This window comes from Schistocerca cancellata, chromosome 1, assembly GCF_023864275.1.
Source record: "Schistocerca cancellata isolate TAMUIC-IGC-003103 chromosome 1, iqSchCanc2.1, whole genome shotgun sequence".
NCBI lineage: Eukaryota > Metazoa > Arthropoda > Insecta > Orthoptera > Acrididae > Schistocerca > Schistocerca cancellata.
In genome coordinates, this window is record NC_064626.1 from 344,228,242 (window position 1) to 344,236,532 (window position 8,291).

At 42.5% G+C, this 8,291-nt stretch overlaps 1 pseudogene; it reads left to right on the forward strand.

Annotated features, from left to right (window-relative positions):
• Window positions 1-4,163: 4,163 nt before the first annotated feature.
• LOC126095635 (5S ribosomal RNA) lies at window positions 4,164-4,280 on the forward strand (annotated as a pseudogene).
• Window positions 4,281-8,291: the final 4,011 nt, after the last annotated feature.

Sequence of the window (8,291 nt, forward strand, 5' to 3'; positions counted from 1 at the left end):
CAGTCCCCTGATTTTACTCTCACGGATCGTGTCGGGGATGCGTATTACTTTCATATCCGCCTCTACCCAGCAGTCTTCATGAACTGACATTGCATCTTTCAGGCATGGGAAGATTTTCTTCAAGATGACATTCTGGATCTGTTTGCTTCCACACCAAGAGGAATGCAAGAATGTATTCATACCCATGTGAGCCGCGCCTCATACTGATGTTGATGACAAACCTCATTTCTGAACCCGTTATGCGATGTACATCTTAAGAATCCGCACATATTATAAAAATGGAAGTGCGTATATATGCATTTATGTACGTATGTATGGTCCACATCTCCTAAACCACTGGACCTTTATGAGCCAAACTTGGTTCACTTAGTGTATGGAAATCGTCGCTGGAGGGAAACAACCACCAACCTGTCAAACGGGGTTAATTTTTTTTGGAAATTTGTGGTAAGTTCCTATGGAACCAAACTGCTGAAGTCATCGGTCCCTAGGCTTACACACTACTTAATCTAACTTAAACTAACTTACGCGAAGAACAACACACACACCCATGCCCACGGGAGGACTCGAACCTCCGAAGGGGGAAGCCGCACAGCCGCGCGGCGTTGGGAGTCAAAAAGCAATGTAGATCTAAGTAAGCCGAACACCATATATCCAGTATTTGAAAATGAGAGCACTTAGAGACTAGCAACCAACTTTACACCTAAGTTCAAATCTTTACCATACTTTTTCTCTCTGAGAATACACACTAAATGATGCATTTTCGCTGTTCGTGCAGTAACTGCCTTATGAACCATGACGTTTTAATGTATTACTTCTTTACTACTAACTGTATTTGCCACACATTTGGAAACAGTATTCGCAAATACCACTCAATTTACCATCAAAATTATATCTCCATACGACACATAGTTCAGGAGATATTATAAACACTGAGAAGCGTGAAAAACTGCCACATCGTACAAGACGTTTAAATTTGTTACTTCGTTGCCACTAATTCATTTGCAACATGTATCACAGTTAGTATCCACATCCGCTGTTGAATATTCCTACAAAAATATATCATTGAAGGACATATGGTTCAGGAGACATGACGTCGTAAACACAGACATATGTGAAAAACTGCAGCATCATACAATGACGACTTAATTATCTCTTCTTTACTATTATCTCTATAAAATCACAAATCGCAGACAACAGCCGCGTATATAACTGAATAAATCTGCAAAATTATATTACTGTACATCATATAGTTCAAGACATAGACGTCATAAAGTTTGGAATGCGTGAAAATGAAACTGCAGGACGAAATCCTCTAGAGATACAGATGAAATATGTGTACAGATACGTGAGAAATAGGTTAACATGTGTGAAATATATCCGACTTGTGCATATGGGGCCAAATCAATGAGTAAAAACGTCATCCTAAACCCTGGAACCATTTAAAGCAAATTTGATACGCATATTAGTAACAATGTGGAGGTAAGTACTGTGGGGAGGAGCGGGATAATGTGGCGAGGGAAGGGGAGAGGAGCAGAGGGCACATAGCGAGGTGGTAGGAGAAGATGGTCATAGATAAGGTGAGGTAGGGGAGAATGGTGATAGAGTGTAGGAGGAGATGGTGAGATAGAGGAGGAGAGGGAAAAGGACGGAGAGAGGAGAGAGAAGACAGGAGGTGATGGACAGAAAAACGAAAGGGGAGCAGATAGCCAGAGGCAGGAGGGGGAAGAAACAGGTAGGGTGAGTGGGAAAGAGGAGATGCACTAATATAAGACAAATAAATACACTCCTGGGTAATGCCGGGTACTAGGCTAATATTTGATAAATATCGGATTTATCCTTCGTACTGGAACACTTCCCACTTCCTTCAGTGTATATCCAGTCGCATCGAGAATCATTCACATGAATCTCTCGTCACTGACCCGTGGCAGCTCTTTTCACTATCAATAACTTTTAGCTGGCGTCTCACCATGGAGCACGGATTATTCCTTTGTACGGTTAGCGCTGCTACGCTAGTTTTCAAGAGTGGCCACTGAAGTCGCGTCTACAGAGGGAGGCCTGAGAAGGGTTCAGCTCAGGCAGTTGACGGATAGTTGGTTCAAATGGCTCTGAGCACTATGGGACTTAACTTCTGAGGTCATTAGTCCCCTACAACTTAGGACTACTTAAACCTAACTAACCTAAGGACATCACACACATCCATGCCCGAGGCAGGATTCGAACCTGCGACCGTAGCGGTCGCGCGGTTCCAGAATGTAGTGCCTAGAACCGTTCAGCCACACCGGCCGGCGACGGATAGTTTTTGCAAAGTGTGGAGCCGGTGACAGCTGCGGTGCTTGGAATAATGGATACGTGGTCCGGACGAGTATGACTTCTTTTCTTGGTCATCGTATACTCTTCTTCACCGCACTGGGCAGGAGAAAAAGGTCTGGTTACTTTACGTTGTGCGCAACTAGTTGTTCAGCTCTGTGCGCCGACTTCCCACTCTGCAAGCTGTTTGAACGGATGTTCGTGTTTAAATTCATTGAGTCGTCATGCACGCCCCATTATTCAGCTCAGTCATTCTAGGACTGGTATGCTGCCCTGTTTGCTCTGTGTCATGTTTTCTTAATCTGACGGTCAGCGTTCTCTCTCATAATATTTGCCATGGTTAATGTTGTTTAGGTTATGTAATGTGCTTAGTTGTCACGCATAGCTATATCGGGCGCCTATGCCTTATCTACAGGGTGATTATAATTAAATTTAAGGTTTCAAAACGCTATAGAAATAACACCACTGGCCAGAATGACGTCAAATTGCAGTGGAATACTATCGAACAAGGGGGAAAACGTATGGCAGAAGAGAAAAAATAGTGTCAAAATTGATCAATAGATGGCGGTGTATATGTCAGAATACGTAAAGGAAAACACCAGTCTTGCGCACGACTTATTGAACTTGTTGTAAACACGCAGGCCGGCCATTGTGTCCGAGCGGTTCTAGGCGCTTCAGTCTGGAACCGCGCGACCACTACGGTCGCAGGTTCGAATCCTGCCTCGGGCATGGAGGTGTGTGATGTCCTTAGGTTAGTTAGGTTTAAGTAGTTCTAAGTTCTAGGGGACTGATGACCTCAGATGTTAAGTCCCATAGTGCTCAGAGCCATTTGACCCATAAACACGCAGGGTACACGGCTTTTCCTCCTTTCGCGTCTGCGACGTTCGCCTTGACTGTCTCGATGCATTATCGCTCTCTGCTTGTAAAGCTGTATTACAAGAATGATGACTGTGCACACGTAACTCTGCAGAAGTTCCGGACACTGAAGGGTTTGAAAAAAGGCATTGGTCTGATCTGCCTTGGGTCTGGAGAAAATGGTTCGAAAATTCGAAAACACGGGTTCTTTTGGTGTGCAACCTAGTAGAGGAAGGAAACGATGTTTTTTAACGTTTATAAACTTTTATTTACAAAGTAACAATTTTAGTTTTACAAAAACCGTTTACATTTTACTTGTTCCGATAAGACAATCCGTTCTGTGCTTTTATTTTTTTGATTCGACGTCAGTGGAAGCGGTGACCACAGCAATGCAGGAAGAGACGTGGTGTGCAAACTTGTAGTGCACGGAGGACTGCCCGAACATCGGACATACCCGTGAGCATGGTACGCTACATCCTTCTTTACTACCCATTCAAAATTACCCATGTGCACGAGTTGCTTCCTTTTGACCTGACAGCAAGAGAGACCTTTGCTTTAGAATTTCTTGCTCGCATGGAAGTGGACAATGATTGGCCGTGGAAGATTTTGTGGACAGACAAGCCCACTTCCATCTGACAGGGTATGTCAATACACAGAACTGTCGAACATGGGCAGTCGAAAATCCACACGCAAATCAACCAGTACCAATCCATCCTAAAAAGGTCACTATGTCGTGCGGGTTTACGGCATCATTGATCATACGGCCATAATTTCTCGAAGTGACAGGTGCTTCCGGTATTGTTGCCTGTACCGTCACTGGTAAGCGCTATGAGTGTCTTTTGCGTAACCACGTCTTTCTGGATCTCCGACAGCGTGGATGTTTGGATGGGATCATTTTTATGCAAGATGGCGCACCTCCGCTTATTGCAAATCCAGTTAAGCAGCTACTGAAGCGGAATTCGGAAATGCTAGACTTATAAGCTGCCATTTTCCTACAGCCAGGCAACGGCCTTGCCGCAGTGGATACACCGGTTTCCGTCAGATCACCGAAGTTAAGCGCTGTCGGGCGTGGCCGGCACTTGGATGGGTAACCATCTGGCCGCCATGCGCTGTTGCCATTTTTCGGGGTGCACTCAGCCTCGTGATGCCAATTGAGGAACTACTAGACCGAATGGTAGCGGCTCCGGTCAAAGAAAACCATCATACCGACCGGGAGAGCGGTGTGCTGACCACACGCCCCTCTTATCCGCATCCTCATGTGAGGATGACACGGCGGTCGGATGGCCTGAAGACGGAGTGCTTTTTATTTTCCTACACCCAGGCCATCTTGATCACGCGATCTTAATCCGCGTGACTTCTGGCTGTGAGGCTATCTGAAATATATTGTGTTCATTGTTCCGATTGCAAACTTAGTTGCATTGAAGGCACACATTGTGCAACACATTCTGAATGTGAACCCGGAAACACTTCGATCAGTTGTGGAATACACTGTTTCTCGATTTTATCTTGTTCCAGAAAACGGTGGGCAGCATATTCGACATGTTTTGCGCCAGTCACACGAAAATTAATAATCCTATTTGATTTTTAGATTGATGTTTTTATGCGGTTTTTGGTCTCAGGGCAATTAAAAACCAACGTGAATGATGCTTTTTATGTGGCTTTTGGCCTCAGGACAATTAAAAACCGACTTTTCCCATGACCTTGTGGATGGGCTTACGTAACTAACATTATCAAACCTGTACACCCAAGCACAATGAGTAGTACAGTTTGCTCAAAGTCAAACGTTCGCCTTAGGCATTGTTGTATGATTCATTTGTCATTTGCAGTCGACCACTATTAAAATATGATGCTTGCAGCGCCATCTATTGCTACATTTTGTAACTATTTATTTTTCTTCTGCCATCGGTTTTCCCCCTTCTCCGATAATATTCCGTTGCAATTTGACGTCATTCTGACCAGTGGTGTTATTTATACAACGGTTTGAATGTTTAACTTTAATTATAATCACCCTGTAGTTTTTAAAGGAAAGGAAAAATCTGTTTTAAAATTCTTATGCAGGAGAACCAGCGATTCTAAGTTCTAATATTTGTTTTCATGGTGTATTGGAAGCTGGTGGGCTCTCTGGTGTGACCATTATCGAGCCCTTTTAAGCATGCTGTGTCCCCAGCTAGCAGTGAGACACTACAGAGTTGTTTATTATATTCTTTCCTGGAAGCAATTACAGCCTTGTTTCAGTAGTTCTTTGGTAGCGAAACTTATTCGCTGTGGCGTATTAACTTATTGGAAACGCTCTGTAAGTGCAATCACGGTGAAACCATAATTTTACTTGTTGCACAATCCAATCACATACTTATTTTTCTTGTTTGTTAAAAGTACTTACTAAGTTGCTGGGAGAGTGTTCCGTGTCGGCGGCTTCTTGTCGATTGGGGCTGGCTTACTTGTGGCCGTTTGCACGGCCCTCGAGCATTTCCTAGCGCGGCTTGCTACCTGTTTGCAATCCCGCGTCCCGGCTGAGTATCTTATGTTATCCGACTTGCACTGTAAACGAAATTTTTGCCGTCGGCCACAAGGCCTTTGATTAACTGATTTCGCATAAAAAAGTCTGGTCTTTAATATTTAATAAATATTGTACCCTTGTTCTGTGTTTTATTGCAAACTTTTTGGTCTAAACCTTATGGGGGCAGCCTAATGTTTTGAAGAAATTTATGTAGAACTATTTCAATAATTTTAATTGGATGGTTTGTTTAAAATTTTTAATTTAAAAATTTTAAAAAGGCAATTGTATTTAAGGTCTTATTTCTTGAATTTGTTTCCTATTATTATCATAGTAATTCAACAACTGCCTCATTCACCATTTGTAATGACTGTTAACTTCAATTTTCCCACCTGTTTTTTAAAGGGGAGCTGTTGTTACCCAAAGAAAAATATATCAAAAGTAAATCTTATCCAAGGTAAATTATGTTAGTTAAATGGGCCTAGTCTTTTCATGTCATTTCCCTGATCCCGGCAATTCACGATTACTGTCGCATCTGTCACTGCAGTTCAGTCAATAACCAAGTTCCACAACTATGAGCAATTCGTACAAGATGATATCCATTGTGGGTAAGCGATTCTACCACATTCATGAAACGAATAGACAAAAACAAAGAAATGAATTTACTCTCTTACGCCATTCGCGTTTTGGTTTTTCTCTTATGTTGAGTTAGTGTGGTCACACAGTTCACTTACTTCTTGATGCCAGGGCATTCTTGTCCGACACACAACCATCTATGTTTTTTCAGCTGTCTCCAGCAACATGCCAAGGGAGAGCGAGAAATATCTCTCAACGCATACTCAACGAGACGTACGGCAGTACATATAGCAACTTATGAGACACACTGCTTCTTAACTGGGAGGGCGTGCACCGACACAGGAAGTCTGTAAATCATTACAATTTACGCTTCTACGAAATTGCTGCTATTTTCCGAGACTGCTGGCATTACTCCACAGCACTAATTCCGAAATTAGAGGCCGTAAACAAATATTTGGCCTGACCGAATGATGCGTGTAGCCAGGGCGTAGTGGCTGCCGCTAATGGAAACAGTCTCGTTATGGAAATGCGGTTGGCGACCGGCAGTTGTCTCCGACGCCATTACGTTGGGAGGAGCCCCGGACGGCGCTGCCCTCTATACATATTTACAGCGCTCGCCTCAGCCGCCTTTCTCACAAGGAAAACAGCTCTGCGCTATGAGCCGAAGCGTAATCACCATCAATTACAATTTTCATGCATGCCTGATGACAGGTTTACTATTTGCTAAAAGTATACGGGATAAAATAAGCAACTAATTGCAGCCATCTTTTCCGTGGCGATACGAGTGAGCGGCGCATGTAGCTGTCCTGCAGAACAGCCATAATTAATAAATACCTATTCACGTTACAGCTAGTTCACTACACGTTTACGATATCCGCTACAAAATGCCAATTGTATCTAATTATCTTTATAACATAATTCATAGTATTTATTGAAACTGTCATTGCTACTCGATGGTTTCGAATTCACTAACATCATTCTTAAACAAAAAGACTGTATAAAAGAAACGTGGCAAGAATATATTCTATGCTTCACCGAAGGTGATACACATGTATCTCTTGAAGAGAAGCTGAGAACTCGTTCCCCACAAAATAGCCACAGATAGAGCGTCATCGACAGGTGCCAATAAATCATGCAACATACTAGTACAATAAGTATAGATGGATCTTCAGAAATCAGTCTCGCTCTTTATATACTCTGTACTCAGAGCTAGTACTGTGTGTGAGTTTTTACTTCTTACACTCACATCATTCTTAAACAAAAAGACTGTGCAAAAGAAACGTGACAAGAAAATATTCTATGCTTCACCGAAGGTGGTACACATGTATCTCTTGAAGAGATGCTGTGAACTCGTTTCCCACAAAACTGCCACAAATATAGCCTCATCGATGGGTGCCAATAAGTCATGCAACATACTAGTATAACAAATATAGATAGATCTTCAGAAATCTGTCTCGCTGTTTATATACTCTGTAGTAAGAACTAGTACTGTGTGAGTTTTTACTTCTTTTTCTTCCTATTTTGTGCAAGTTTCCTCATTTTTGTTTGTTTCTCGACGCAATATTCTCACAAATTGGCATTACGTGAACATTGAATTTTTTCGAAGAGTTTTTACTACCTGTCGTTCACTAGACCTTAAGATGAGTTATCGTAGTTATCTTACTATTTTCCCGCTACCACGCATTGTGTTAAGGTTCCTTATCCACTCTGCATTGCACCTCTGCCCATCATTTTGGTTATCATTTTATAATATTATTTTTAACGCTTCCAACAACTTTTTTACTGAAACATTGTGGCTGATTAAAAGTGTCTGCCAGAAAGTAATTGGAAATATGGAGCTTTACTTTTCAAGCAAGAGCTTTATCGATTGAGCTGGCCATGCACGATTCACGACGGGTCCTCACACAGCTTTACTTGTGACCTACCTTCCAAACATCACAAAAGTTATCCGTGCAACGAGCAAGACTAGCACTTCTGGAAGAAAGGATGCTGCAGAGACTTGGCTTAGCCACAACCCGGAAGACTTTCTGTGGTGTGCGTACTGTAAGACCTTCGGTAC